General features: G+C 43.7%; 1 protein-coding gene across 22 annotated transcripts in view; it reads left to right on the top strand.

Annotated features, from left to right (window-relative positions):
* LPP (LIM domain containing preferred translocation partner in lipoma) overlaps positions 1-14933 on the top strand; it is a 356455-nt gene that overhangs the window by 101089 nt on the left and 240433 nt on the right. For 17 of the 22 annotated variants that reach the window (XM_068953857.1, XM_068953870.1, XM_068953854.1 and 14 more), the window contains one exon: positions 14708-14772. The exons of the other annotated variants lie outside the window; for them this stretch is intronic. The gene's annotated coding sequence lies outside the window, so the exon portion shown is untranslated. The remainder of the gene's footprint in view (positions 1-14707; positions 14773-14933) is intronic. 22 annotated transcript variants of the gene reach the window in all.

Below are 14933 nucleotides of genomic sequence, written 5' to 3'. Positions count from 1 at the left end.
TGTGTTCACCAAATGTGCTGCAGCCAGCGGATTACCTGTCTCTAGCAGAGGCGGGCAAGGAGAGTTGTGAGTCAACGTTCTTCCAGTTTAGAGGGGATCTCAAGAAATTTTTGCTGAAAGTAGATTTGTGCTCTGCAGCAGAGGTGGGGGAGAACAGTTTTAAATATCTTGCATACTTTTGAAAATAATAACCTAATCACAATGAATAGCACAATAGCGATGTGAAACAGGGGTTAAAAGAGATAAATATTGCTCACTAACCTTTATGCACTGCAGTGGTACCTTGAGACCCCTGTCATGGATCGCAGCCCAGTTCTAGGTGCTTTTCCAAACACAAAATCGGTCCTTTTCCCCAAAGGAAAGCTTAGGTTTGCTTGTCTATATACACACACTCATGCGTATATAGACTTGGTAATACTGATGACTTCTTCTGTGAATTCATGCTGTGTTAGTAGACCAGTAAGTTGTCAGCAAGCATTCCAGTGTTCATAAAAGGGCAATAAAACTCAGGGCAATAAAATCTAGTTGTTGGGAAAATTCATCTAATTTTGAGATTGAGAGGCGTGAGAATAAAAGATGCTTTACTGTAAATTGTAGGTAGATAACAACAGAAACCCAAATATTAGAAGAAACTGGGTATTGCACAAACCACACACTTTCACATCACTAAAACAAGAGCTGTGCTCACATAGAAACATGAACCTCTTTGCAAACCACAGAAAGTAAAAGGGAGCACTCCTGTTTCATTATTGATCTAATTGCTCTTTTCTTGATATGAGAATAGATATGAAATGCTCTTGAATATTCCAGCACACACAAAAATGGACCATCATTTTTGGAAACTTTTAAAGGCACAGCACATACCAATAAATAGCAAAGCCATTTAATACTGAGGGTTACAACTGCCTGTCTAATGCCACGTAATTGTTCTTCTGGAACTGAATATATTATAACTTTGATGAGAACTTTCCACTTTGGAGTGATATGAAATGAAGGGAGCCTAGCCCATGTTTTCAAGTGACTAATCAGTTTAGGATGCTTAGTTGGTGAAATCTTTAAATATGCCCTATTTTAAGAAAACGATCCTCTGAAAATTGGGCGTTCTGAGGAACCTCAGTATGGGGCAGCTCCAAAGCTCCCTTGTAGCCTAAATTGTTTTGTGATGCTTTGTGGTCTTTGCCTTTATCAAGAATCTCTTTCCTTTGGTTTTGCAATCCCATTTTAGCTCAAACTTCCCAAATAACTTGTAAGTTTAGGTCTACAGAATTTATGCAAAATGTGTATGATAAAAACTTCCCATGTTTGCATGCGAGAACAAACGTGCATATGTCCTGGATCAATCCAGCGAAGGCTGGATGCATTTCAAAGATTTCAGAGTCTATCAAGGCATGCTTTTCACAGTGGGGGAGCTGTGAAGGCTAGTCTCAGTCTGTGCTCACCTCTGTGTTTTACAACACTGTTTCATTTATGATCTCCTCCAGCTTTGCTGCTCTGCCTGCTCCTGCCAGCAATTGCACCTCCTACTCTTTTGCCGGGCTCGGCAGACTCTGGAGTCAGGCGAGATCTCTGTGCTGGCTCCAGGTGCTGCTAACTGCCTTCCTGAGCTGCTCCCTAGGCTGTGGACAGAGCTGGGTGTGGAACGCTTTGACTCTCCTCGCGCTTTTGCTACTATCTTGCTATGGTGGCATCAGGCAACTTCTCTCTCCCTCGGCTTCTGCAACTTAATAAGCACCTATAGTATCACTGCCATCCTGAGCTGTGATGCTGAAATGGCATTTGTGAATGTTGGAGAGTTTGAGATTCTCAGGTAGAATTGTGTACAGTGGCTGTTTTTGTGTAGTGGGTAGCTCATCCTAAATACCCAAGAGAAGAGGTAAGAGAGAAGCAGGATGCAACCTTTAATAAAATGTTTTTGAAGCAGTTCAGTTCCTTTTGAGAACTAATTTTCGCTTCCTAAAGTCTCTAGCACTTCAGAATGGTCTAGAGATTTGCAGAAAAGGTCATTTCCAACAGTAACTAATAATAAGAGGTGGAGAGGAAGAGGGACTTCTCTTGATAGCTTGTTCTTAAGACATCTCAATGACTTGTTTGATGAATCAGCGATGAACCTTTGCCTGAATCCCCTGGCAATTCACTTTACCTGTAAATCATGTTCAGCTCATTGTAACTTTCCTTTCTTGTTTATCGATTTGTTGAACTTTTTTTTTCCTTAATAAAAAGAAATGAGTTTGTTCTATTTAAACCAAGATGAGGGTGAGTTTTCAACTGGCGAGAACATGACTGCGTGGTTGAAGGGAGGTCACTTCTACAGGGAAATGGCTTGGTAGTATTTGTCCAAATCAATATATCACAGTGCATGTTCCTTTTAAGGGAATTTTCCCTTGAATTGTCATGCAGTCCCAAGGCACTAAAAACAAACTTGCACAAACCCGGCCAGAACTCAGCCTCTCAGAAATGCTAGGAACTTATTGGCTTTGCGTCTGTATTGCTGAGCCAGTAGGAGAGAAGGTTGGCATTTGTTTCAGGCAGATCAGGCCAAACCTGATTCTCTGATTCATTTGCATTTGTGCACAAAGTCTTGTTTTGTTTTGCTTTGTTTTTCTAGAATGGCAGCTGTATATAGAATAAGATGTTAGAAAAGATTGAATAAGTTCCTTTCAGAAAAGCTTATCAGATCTTTGCCCCCCCCACATGATGATGATTTTGTTCATTGTTTTCTCAGAAGTCAGAAAGCCATTGCTTTCAGTCAAGGTGAGTTACTGATATATTTTTAGGATTAAGTAGCTGTTTCCAATATGCAGGTAAATATTTTGCAAGTCTCCAGATCCTGCCAAGAAGAGAAGCAAACATTTAGCACTGGAAATGTGGAGCTCACTTGCTCAAGCCTCTTCCTTAAAGGATTTCTGAACTTCTTGTTCTTTGGTATTTCAGGAGCAGGTGAAAGGCTTAGATTTGGGTTGAGGCTATGTTGAATGCTGCTGTATTAAAAAGGCCGTAACTACTTCCAGAGTGGTGACAGTATAAACTAAGGACACATCAGGTAGATGGGAGGAACGAGGGAGCAAAGGAGAGAAGATGAGAACACTTGTTCTTTCAGTGTTTCATCAAAGCTGGTGATAAGCAAGACCTTATTTCAGAAGTCTGGCCTTTCACTAGCAATATTAAATAGTAATACTTTGCTTTCTTCCATGCTGTTCCTAATAGTGGTTAAATATTGCTGTACCTGTTACACAGAGAAAAGCTGAGCTGAGCAGAAGAAAAGTGATTTACCCTAAACTCCATGTGAAGACAGCAGTTGAAGCAGGGGTAGAATCCTGATCTCTTAATTCTGTGGATGATAAGTAAGTCATTTGTAATTTCCAGGCAGGTTCAGATATTTTAATCCTCTAGCTCTCTGCTATTTTCTTTAACCTTTTGAATCAGAAGCTGGGGGGTACCACAATATGTGAGTTAGATTTCCATCTTTTACAGTTAGTCGATTATAAATACAGCTCTTCATCTATCTGATGTTCAGATGTTCAGACCACGTAATGCCATTTTGAACTGTATGAATCAAAACTGAACCAACTTCCGCTTTCCAGGAGAGTGGTCCACTTCCCACAGGAGGATCCTGCCTTCCTAAATCTCAGGCAGTTTCAGTTTGGTGATGTTCTTCCCTCCTTCGTGAAACTACACCATGCTGTAGTGTTGAGTACCCATTCAGAGATGACTACGTTTCAGTGGCTTTTGAAATGAGGCCTGCCTCTGTGAGCTTGTGAACCACTTTGGGATCCTCTGGGACGGAAAGTATTGTTGTTTGTTTGTCTGAGCTGGCATTTTTGCCATACTTTACTTCCATTGCTTCTGTTAGATGTGTTGGTTTTCATTATATCTGCAGATAAGGGCTGCAGATGCTGTGAAATGGGCTTCTGCTTTGTTTCCTCACCAGAGGAACGATTCATATTCAAATTGAAATGTTGCATTGCTCTAAGCCAACCTCTTTTCCATGCACTAATGGGAGGAGAGGGAGATACAGGCATGGACCAAACAGTAAAGATTATTTTTCTCCTCCTACATTTAGAAACTTTCCAAATGGCTTTTTGGGAAAGCATGGTAACTTAACTGTCTGATATGGGAGAATCCTGATCTTCTTTATTTTTAAGAACACAAGTTTAGCCTGAATCTAATCACTTGGCTGTTTAGGCAGTCAAAGCTGTACGCTACCAGCAGTATTGTCCAGAAGTAGGAGAATTTACAGTTCCTTTAAAGTTTTTTGTAATCCTTGTTTATGTGGTCCTGTATTTTCTCTTGAACAGTATTTTTTAAGAAAGTTGCTTGTGCTGTGCCTTGTGGCAGTGAGCTCTACAAGCGTTTCTCGTGGGCACGGCCGTGGACATCAGCCGAGGACAAGGTCTCCACTGCCACATGGCACTTTCTTCAGAGCAACTGACTTTCGCTAGCAGGAGAAGTGCATGGTCTCGCATGCATTTCTGATATTGTTGAAATCTGATGCTGGCTAATCCCATATAAAGTTACGCAAAACTCTTGACATAGAAAGAGCAGATGCTGAAATTCCAGCTGTGGGTTCACATAAGCATCTCTGTGTTACAGCCACTGCTGGTCCCGCCAGAGGATAGGATGCCTTAGAGTTGTGTTGCTCTGTTGCCTGCAGTTAAAAGCGAACGTCATCTTAGGTCTAATGGAGTCTATGGCTTGTCCCGCAAACACCCAAATTATGGGAGAATAGCGTGTTTCATGGGAACCTATAAAATTAGGGCGAAATGTGTTTCGGCACTTGAAAAAGACAGAAATAAGAGTTGAGTATCCTTATTTTAAAGTGACCTTAACTAACAAAGGCTTCTCAAGAGGAGATCTATCGTGTTTTATCCTTACCTCAGTATTTTTGCTTCCTTGATTCTTTCAAGTTGGGCTTGGCCATGTAGAATGATCCTTATCCACTTGCTCTTTTCATTCCTAGAGACTTTGTGAAACTGATTGAGTATTCCAAAGGTGGTCTGAGGCTTTTACATCTATATAATACAAGAGGAGACATTGGCATTTTTAAAGTAGCACGTAGCTGTTAAGCTGTTGGAGGATCCGTTGACTTTAATGGAAAATCTGTGGCCATTTCCTCTGTGTTGCTTTGACAGTTCAATTACATTAACAGGACTGAGGAATCATGATGAGGATCAAAAAATTCTGCATTTTGGTGGTGTAAAATTAGAATTTGTATGTAAGTGTTTCCAAGGAGCAGGAAATAAAAAAGCCATCAACAAGTCTTCATAGCTAATTATGGGTTTGTTCACCACTAGAGAGCTGATGACAAATGTGAGACTTTGGTCACACGTCACCCGAATACTTTCAGATTTAAGTTGCTGGGAGAACTTTTGAACTGGAATCATTCGCAGTTAGTGTGGGCTTGGCAGAAATTGTCATTGCAGCTATTTGCATAGAAGTCCAGTTGTGCCATGGGGAAAACTGCTACAAATTTGGTCTTGTGGTGGTGTCTGTGCAATGACTGCTCTTACAGCAACTGATCTCCCGGATTGTGCACTAATGACTCTGAAAGAGGGAGCGTGGATATGTCTCCTGTACCCAGCCTCTGTCACCCGTAGACTGTGGTCTTTAACACATTATCATCACAGCTACGCTTCTTTTTAGGCAGCTGTCAGCATTTTAGAGATGGGGAGCTAGGCTACAAGAGGGGATGGCTCTCTTCTCCCAAGCTTGTGAGATAAAGGCCAAGCAGGGACTCTCGAATCTTTATACCATCTTGGTTGCTGAACTGTTATGCAGTGTTCTGCACTAGCTGCTCTCTCTATGTGGAGAAGGGATAACAGTTAGAGGTGATAATGTAATAAATCGCATGCTTATCCCCATGCCTTATTCTGTGGTGCTTTATTTGCTGGGTTTGCTTTCTACTGCTCTTTGCAAGCCTGTTTTCTTCCTTTTCTGTCCCTCCTTAACTGTGTTTCCTCTTGGGATCTATTTTCACAGCAACCCAAGAAAGAGATACATTTCGGACAGTGCTTTGTTTTGGCTGGCCTCATCTAGTTGCTGTTTGCTCCTTTGGGGTTTTTAGCTGCATTACTTGTGTGAACCTAGGCCTGTAAAAGTGCCCAATCCAGGGAGGTGTGACCGTTGGTCTACTCTTCAGTCTCCTTTGCTCAGATGAGGTAGTTTCCACCAACATTGACTATGGTCACTCTACTGCAGAAAGCAATCTGTTATAGGCTCAAAAGGACCTGACTGGGATCAATTGCCCAATCGACACGGTGAATTATGTCTATTTGTTAAATAAAGGAATTCATAAGGAACAGAGGGTACCTGCCTGTACCTATAACCTGTGTTGCTGCTAGGAGATAGGGCAAGGTCTTGTCTTCTGCCTCTTCGCAGAGCCTGGGATCTTGTGAGTGGGTGGCGTGGGAACTGGGGACAATTTAGGATTTGTACAGGGATGCAGAGTTGCTGCCTGGGGCAGAAAAATAAATGTATAGTTCTTGGCCCTAGAACGAAGAAAGCAAGACACTGTGGACTTGTTGCAACCCGTGCAGTCTGTGAATGTTTTCTTCTTGTCGGATGCTGCTATCATATAAGTAGTTTTGTTGCCAAAGGGAGGGGAATGAAATAATGAAGTGGGAGAGGGCCGCTTATAGAAAGGCGGTGTGTTCTGCAAATTGGTGCACCAAGCATGCAGCTCTTCGCTTTCTGTCCCTTGTCGTGTTTATTTATGTTTTTGGGGGAGGAAAGGGTTGATGGTGAAGGGGGGTACCTCTGTCTCGTCCAGGAGACTGCGCATCTTCAGATGGTAAGGCATTATATGCATACAATGCTTGAAATTAGCACTTAAAATAGCACACTCAGCATCTTAGTAATGTATTGAATGCACCTTGATCAGAAATGTCTGAATGAAGCATTGAGTTTATTGCAGTGGATCTACTGTGACTCATCAGGAAATTGAAAGTCTTGAGACAAAACTCACCACCCTTTATCCTTTTTGGAAGAGACAGGAATTAGTCTTAGATGGGAAGTAACTAATTGTTCTGTAATCGTCATAAATAGGTACCAAACAACAACCTTATATTGAAGTATTTATATCCTAATCCTTCCTTATGAAGCCAGCTATCAAGAGTCTCCATCAGACATAGACAGTAAAAAAGAAAGTTCTCTGGAATGAACAGCACTTCCACCTACATGCGTTTGAGTGGGACAGGATGAAGGTGAGCTGGTAGGCTGCATACTGTAATAAGCCATTTACTAGGATAATGGCTGCAGGCTACAAATGCCGTTTCTACTTAGTCTGTCTATTCAGCGCAAACATAAAAAAAAAAAAAGAAAAGAAAAGAAAAAACCCCTCTACTTTAGTACAGTCTGTAATACTCTTAATCATCAGTGTACTTCATGAATATTAACTCAGCCAATGACGTGACACCCTGCAGAGGGAGATGGCAAGTATGCACAGCCCTTTTCACTGGCCTGAGAAACTGAGGCAGTGGAGAGGACTTTAATTGCCTGAGGCCCCTGGTTTTAGTCTGGAGCGAACTCTTGAGAAATAGTCTGGTTTGCCAGTGAGCAGGATGGAGCCGTCCTTGAATCTTTGGTCAGCACGTGGGAATTCTGCCTTTCAGGGACCAATCTCAGAAACTGAGGGTTTCCTTTAGAAAGATTAGCTACCTGCTGTTGTAGGCATCGCTGTCCTGTATGCTGGAGGTGCCAAAGGGCCGTGGACACATCTGTCAGGGCTGGGTTGTAAGGACAAGAATATGTAGAGGAATACCTCTCCAGTGTGCTGAGAAGCCATAGCTGTTATGTTTGTCTGTCTGTGGGGTATTGCTGGAAACGCAGATGTTGGGAAAAGGAGCAAGAAAATCAAGACAATCGAATACCTGTTTAAAAACAACAACGCCCTAAGAAAGGGAGCTTGATAGCTTTGTGTTCCTCTGCAGTGAAGTCATGGCAACAGAGCACTCATTTAGCAAAATTAACTGTTTCTCCATCTAAAAAAAAAAAAAATCAAGTGAAAATGATGCAAGGGAACATCCTTTTATCTCAACCAAATGAGTCTATTTGTGCCAAAGCAAAGGAGTCATCCTGGGGAGTTTGCTCCAGAAAGCTTGTACTTCATTAGAACAAAACATAATAGTTGTCCCAAAGCCATAGCTGTAAGAGCCTACTGCCTTAGGCAAGCACTTTCAGTAACAGGAAAACCAAAGTTGGGTTCCTGCATCCGTACCATGTTGAAATGTGCGCTTTGGAGCATGATTTTAAGTGTCTGGTTGTTTGAGAATTCAGCTCAGTTTAAGCTCTGGATTCAGCTTTCAGAAGCACTGTAATTTCTTTTAAGTTCTTTATGGGAAATACTTAATTTCAAAAGTATTTAGGCACCTAGACATGCAATAATGATGCTTGCTTCACGTTAGGTGTACCCAAATAATTTTAAAAAACAGCTGCCTTTAAGTCTCTCTGACTTTAATTGAGACATAGGCTTCTTTGTGCCTAAGTCTTTTTTTTTTGACTCTTAACTTGAGTAGTATTTGAAATAATTCTCATATAAACCCAGGAAATGACACTTTTGTGTTACTTCTGTTTTGATGCTCACTGCCCATCTCCATGCACAGAATGCTCTGTAAAGCAGTACATTAATGGTGAACCGCACAGTGACTGTACTGATAGGCATGAAAGCTCATTTTATGTCACAGAAAATCTCGTATTTGGAATTCAGAAACTTCTTTATTTTAAGGGGGCGGGGGGAAGCTTGTGCAAACTCCAGTGAAAATATCACAAACTCAAAAATGGTCTTTGAGAGACCAGGTAAGTGGTGCTTTTCTTGAACAGTGTTTTCCAACCAAATCAAATTGTTTTTGTGGCTCTCCTGGAGATGGTTTTAGGTGATGCCTTATGGCTTCTGCAAAAGCTTCTGACAGTGGATGTACAGAGCTCTTACCTGTGTGAAAGTGTAAAACATTTATGGGAGATTTTTAAAGAAGATTGAGGTGTTTTTTTGTGAAAAATGTTAGGAAAGCTTCAGACTAATTGGAAACATGATCATTCATTGATACTAACACTGTTCAGGTGAATATCAGTTGTTTTCCTTTGCCTCTCGTATCCAGGTGAAATTTATGCCTTTTCCTGACAGTTAAACTTTAATTTGATGAAAGACAAATGAGAACAGAGCATAGTTGGATGAGTTTTGTTCAGAGGAGGAAAGCCAGAATTTTACAATCATTTTATACCACAGGAAAACATCCCAGACATTGTTGTGGAGGTCTTCCAATGTAAAAAGTCAATGCTTGAGGTTCTGTCTGGAAAAACATCCCTTTCAGTGGGAACCTCATGTGCCTAGTAGTGCTTGTTAAACTGGGTGCTGTGGTGGATCCTCCTCCTTTTGGTGAAAGCAGTGGGTAACCAGGATCCAGCACCAGCTGCTGGCGTCACAGACGTTATCCTGGGTATCTCCTCTTCTCTTTCTTTGGTGCGAACTTTTTGAAGTGCTTCATGTTTTTAAATTCAGGAAGGGATAGTGGGAGCTGTTGTGAGGGGTGAGGGCACGGTGTCTAGTGCTGGGTAGCATGTAACTTCCGGAGGCTGGTCCTCCCCAACCCTGTGATTTCCTCAAGGCTGGTGTGATGTCATTAGCAGGGGACACTGGCTATTTCTTTCTGCTCCTTTCTCTTCTCCTCGGCTGGATGTAGCCCTTGTTTTAGGTGTTAACAGTTTTAGAGCAGAAGGGTCAGGCTGTAGCAACCTCCTGCCAGAGCGGTGTCTGTGGGATATGAAATGGCTGCCAGAAGGGAGGAGAACAAGTGGGCAAGGGGGTTGCACATCAATTTTGTGAGAGGCTTTTAAGGAGCAGTAACTCACATGACAGGGGAAGAAGGGGTGAGCTCCTTAAACGGGAGCACTAGAAAGTTAGGGAGCTTCAGTGCAATCTTTGGCCTGGGGCTGGGAGCCCCTTGGATTGCGAATAAGCACGGAGGAGAAAGCCTGCCTGGCTCTTGCCAAACGGCTGGGAAGATGCAGCCCACGAAGTCTGTTGTGTCTGAGATCTCTGTAAAGTCTCTCGCGTCCTTCCTCAAGTTTAGTTTTCCAGTGGAGACTGTCGCAGTAATGAGCATGTCTCCCATCTGCTCCTCACATGGCTTGGCACATTTAGCTAGAATATATATATTTTTATTATGGGGCTAGCCAGTGGTAACCATGACGATTAGACTTATCACGCAGCATTTTTTTCCCTCCTCGAGTCATTTTGAAATGCTGACAATTAAATAGATACAGTACACTTTAGAGATCCATCAGTCTCTTTGTTGTCTTGACAACCGGGGTATATTTAGAAATGTAACAAGTACATGCAGTTCAATTGCACTTTTGCTAAAACATAGTTCTATAGCTTGAGAATTTAATCTGTTGTTTGTAGATCCAGGTGCTTATCTGAGGTGTGCCTGACTTTCATTTTGGTCTCTCTGGGATGCTCTTGCATAGCAGTAGGGAGACTTGGATGGTGGAGAGCGGGATCTCATCAGACAGAGAACAGATCTGCCCACTGCTGTTGTCGGGAGCAGCTCTCCTGTCCTGGTGGAGAAGCTGTGCAGAGCAGTGGCTCGGGTAAAGGTCTGGGAGCCTGGAGCCCTTCAATACCCGTGGCTCAACTGTTGATTTGCAGTGCAAGAGGAAAGTGAGTTTGGCAAGACTGCCCAGTGATGGGGCTCTGGTTCTTCCCAGCCTCTCTTCTGTTTCAGGAGCAGGATGACAGTTGTCCCAGCGCTGCTGTTGCTGCAGCAGCTCCATCTCAGCAAACCTTGCTGGGGTGCAATAGGCTGTATGTCTGAGCACCATCACCCTGCTGACTCCAGCAGGGACACGCGGGCAGGACATAATAGGGGCATCTCACCCTCATTTTGCTGGAATAGCACATTGATTAGATGAGTGGAGCCATGGATTTTTAATGCTGCATCCAGCACTGACGCAGCAAAAGAGAATATGGTGGAGTGCACTCAGGGGTATACAAATGTTGCTGTCCCCCAGCAGCCCCGTGTGCACACACACACCAATGCCCTGGGTAGTACGTGTTGTCTGTTGTGTTATCAGGGTGGCTGTGCTACCGTCTGTTCCTTCCTCCCCTCCTCAGTGCGTGTGGATGGGGAGGCCGAGCCTGCAGAGAGCTATGGTCGGTGCAGGCGGGGGCGACCGGGGAGCACAGTGGGGGTGCAAGCAGCAGTGCCTCTACACACGGTGACGAGACAGCCCAGAAAGAGCAGTCGGGAGCTGAGGTTCCCAGTCTGTTGCAGTCATCCCGCAGGCAGAGCAGCCCGATTGCTGCGAAATGCAGGCTGGTGTGAGATTGCCCTCGTTACACTCTTAGCACAGGACCCAACAGTGCCACCTCCTTGCTTAAAGTGCTGACTTGCAAAGCTGTTTCTGAAGCAGAAGATAACCAAACACAAGGCGTGCAAAGTGTTTCTCTGGCATGAGTGATAAATGAATGAAATTAAAAGCAGATGAGGAAATGGCTCAAACGTTTACCAGTGCTACTTCATCTGACTGAATTGGGAATGTGTGCGAAATGCTAAGGGTTCTCATGTTGGTCATGGTTGCCCTTCTCAAAGGCTCGCAGGTCAAGGAGCTGTTGAGAATGACTTCTTTCCAGCGAGGTGTAGGTGGCCCTTTTTAATCAGCACCTGAACTCCGGGGCAGGGCCTCAGATGCTCGAGTTTGAGTTGCCTGCTAAGGAACGTAGCACTCTCTGAATATTTTAGGTTGCCTGTAAAGAGGCTGATTAAAAGGTGAGCAGAAGGTCAAATTTCTTTTTCTTTAAGGCTGAGGAAGCAAGCGGTTGCATTAGGACCCGTGAGAGTTGGGTTCCTTCGTGAGTTCTGCTATAGGTTTACTGTGTTACATTGAGCAGGACTCCCTCTGTCCGAGGCTTGGTTCGTAGTTGCCGTTTGGCAGTGTACTTTGGGCAGGGCAATTAAAAAAAAGAAAAAAAAAAGCAAGACTCTTCATCAACAAAGCTGTCTAGCAGTAGCAAGAACAATCTGAACATGAGCTCAGTTACAGCAGCGGAGGAGGCCTTTTACCCGAGGGAACTGACTCATTTTGGTGAACTAACTTAACCAAAAAAGAGTTTTGGCTTGGGGTAAGGGCATAGTGATGGCCAGGAGTATTCAGCGCTTTGGAGAGTGATTTATAAAAGGGATTGGTAGCACCTTTGTGCTGTGGAGGAGTGTGGTCAGCATGAGCTCATGCTGTGAGGCTGCTTGGGCACTCTCTTGAGTGAGAGGAGTCCAGCCTCTGATCAACTGTTACTGCTGCCAGTGACAGCCAAGGAAAGCCAAAAACATAGTCCAACTTTGTTTGTAAACTGTTAACATGCCCTTTTTTTAAATTTTTTTTCAAGTGTTTAAAGCTGCTGGGTTTTATTCTTAAAATACAACCACCAAAACCCAAAGTTGCTAATGAGTCTTCCAGAGTGCTTTAAACAAGTTATCCAAATCAATCTGACAGAGATAATGGTCTTCTGTTAGAAGATATTTAGCTGGAGGTTGGATGAGCTGTAATGTTTATAGGCCTGTAGATCTGTAACTAGACAAATTCAGAATAACGCCATCAATTTCCGTGGAGCTGTATCTATTTATTACAACTGAGACTTAGGCAGCGCTTTAGATGCAAATTGCAACCGCTCTGAACTTAAGTGGAGTTTTGATTTAATTCCTGGAAGCAGTAGTGTCAGCAAAGAAGTGAAGAGCTGGGACCCACATACCTCTAAGTCTATAACTCTGGGTTAGCTCTCTTTCCTCGCTGTCAAGATTAGATTGCCTTGACTGGGGCTAGTAATTAAAATGCACCTTCTCCCAAGGAACTCCCAAAGGCAGGCAGAGAGAGTGGAAGTGCAGCCTGTGCAGATTATGTGTGTGTTTGGCAGAAAGTGCCGGTAGTTGTATTCTTCTCTCCTTCGGCTGCTCGTAGTTGCGCTGTAGACCTGGAGCTTCTGCTTTCCAGCCCTGAAAAGGCAAAGCTGCTAGCACTGAGTTGTCAGCCTGTAATGTAAGGCAGAGAAGACTGGGATCTCCTTTCCCTGAACACATTCATGCCCGTTCAACGCTTAGGAGACATGGGCTACTGCTCACCGCCCCCGCTGTGTGTGGTATAAGTGATTCACCATGCATTCATTTCTGGTCACATTTGAAACAGGCTTGAGGCATAGGTTAGTGTAAGCTATTTGAAGTCTTCGGTCTGAAAGCAACATCAAACAGGGGGCAGAAAATGTATCATGCTCAGAAAAATCAGTGGGATTTGTTTCCCCCTTTAAAAAATGACAGTTTAAAAAAAAAAAAAAATTCCAAACTGTAAGCATTTGCTGCCTCCTCTGTGGTCAGGACACCTGTCTGCCTCTTTAGTGTTACTTGATATGGGCTTACAGTGCTTACAAAAATGTTGACATGGATTTTTTTTCATGGCAAGTATGAAAGGAATATCCAGCCTCAGTGAAGAAGGCAGGTCCTTAGCAAGTTTCTCTGTGTATCTAGTGCTTTTGTCCGGATCTGAAGCAGCTGCTGCAGTTCTCCTTCCCATCGCTCCCCTTCCTCTGCTGTGGCCAGGGAGAGCAAAGCTGTGACCCTGCCTGTCCCTGTTTTCCAGAGCAAGAGGGTGGCTTGTTAGGTTAATGGGTTTTAGGCTGCCTTCTTAAAGAAATGTGTGTGGCAGGCTAGATGTGTCTCTCCTCCCTCCCTTTCATGTTTTTTAACTCATTGGTTCATCTTAGCCACATTTTTTAAAGGATAGTTAAGTTTTAGGAAGGCAACGGTGAGCATGAAGATAGATGGAGCTGGAGGTAACCCTGGCTTATGTCTCTCATCCTTGCGTAGTTGGGAACGTGGCAGGCCGGGAGGCCTGGAGGAGACGGGCAGCATTTGTTGTATTAATTGAACCTTTCACTAATATCGTTAGTATTTTATACTTGCTTATTTCTTCTCCAGGATGGAGATGAAAGCAAACGTAAAACATTAGAGCTAGGCTCAGATATCCCCAAGTGAGAAGTGTGTGGAAGGCTGCTGGTTAAAAGCAGCCCATGGTATGGTAGGGGGCCTCATGTTTTCTTTTTAGCTAGACCTCTTTGAAGGCACAGAGACATCCAGAAGTAAACTAGGCCTGGAGGTGGAGGTAGAGTTTAGACTGTCTGGACGTGTCACTTATTTTTTCCACAGTGGACGTTTGTTTAAAGCATCTAATCTCAGCTTTAGTTCTTCTTGGTGTTCTCATGGCAAAACCGACACCAGGCGAGTGACTCACCCGCAGCCTGAGCAGAGAGGGAAGTGGCCTCCTCCAGCTCAGGAAGAAGAGGCCCTTTAAGCGTGAGAGGCAGAAGGGTGTCTGGTCAGGGTCTGAAAGAGACTTTGTTACCTAGAGCCGTTACGTCAGTGCCTTTCACCAGCTCTAAATTGATTTAAAGCAAGTAGCTTCTCTCTCAAATAAACCTCAGTTACTCCAATGCCTGCTCGGATTTAATCTCTCCTGGGAACGTGTGAAAAGCCCTTATATGGATCAAAATAGGGACAGACTGACACATGAGTTGTATCAGAGGGGAAAAAAGCTGTGATCTGTAGGGGAGGGTAGCTGGCATTTAGGCCCCTTTGGAGTTGTTTTCTTTGCAAGGTGACATATACGGCTTGATTTACTTTCCGCTTTTGCTGCGAGCAAAATTTGACTTGCACCTTTCTGTTTTCACCCACAGAGATCCCTCAGCAGATCCTGTCTGCACATCTCACCCTGCCCCTGGAGGGACTGCCTTGCTCCCAGGTGAGGAGAGGATTTGCTCTCAGGGCTTTGGCACCCTGCTGAATCTGGATACAGTGTGAAGACTTTGGGACCGTGTTTGCTTTGTGTAATTTGGTCATTCAGCCAAGGTGTACAGTCATTTCTCCCATGTGCAGGGTAGTGGAGGCTAGGGTACACCAGGA

The sequence above is a fragment of the Struthio camelus genome, chromosome 9, assembly GCF_040807025.1.
Source record: "Struthio camelus isolate bStrCam1 chromosome 9, bStrCam1.hap1, whole genome shotgun sequence".
In the NCBI taxonomy this organism is placed as follows: domain Eukaryota; kingdom Metazoa; phylum Chordata; class Aves; order Struthioniformes; family Struthionidae; genus Struthio; species Struthio camelus.
The sequence above is the reverse complement of the archived record's forward strand: the minus strand, read 5'-3'. Positions and strand labels throughout refer to the sequence as shown.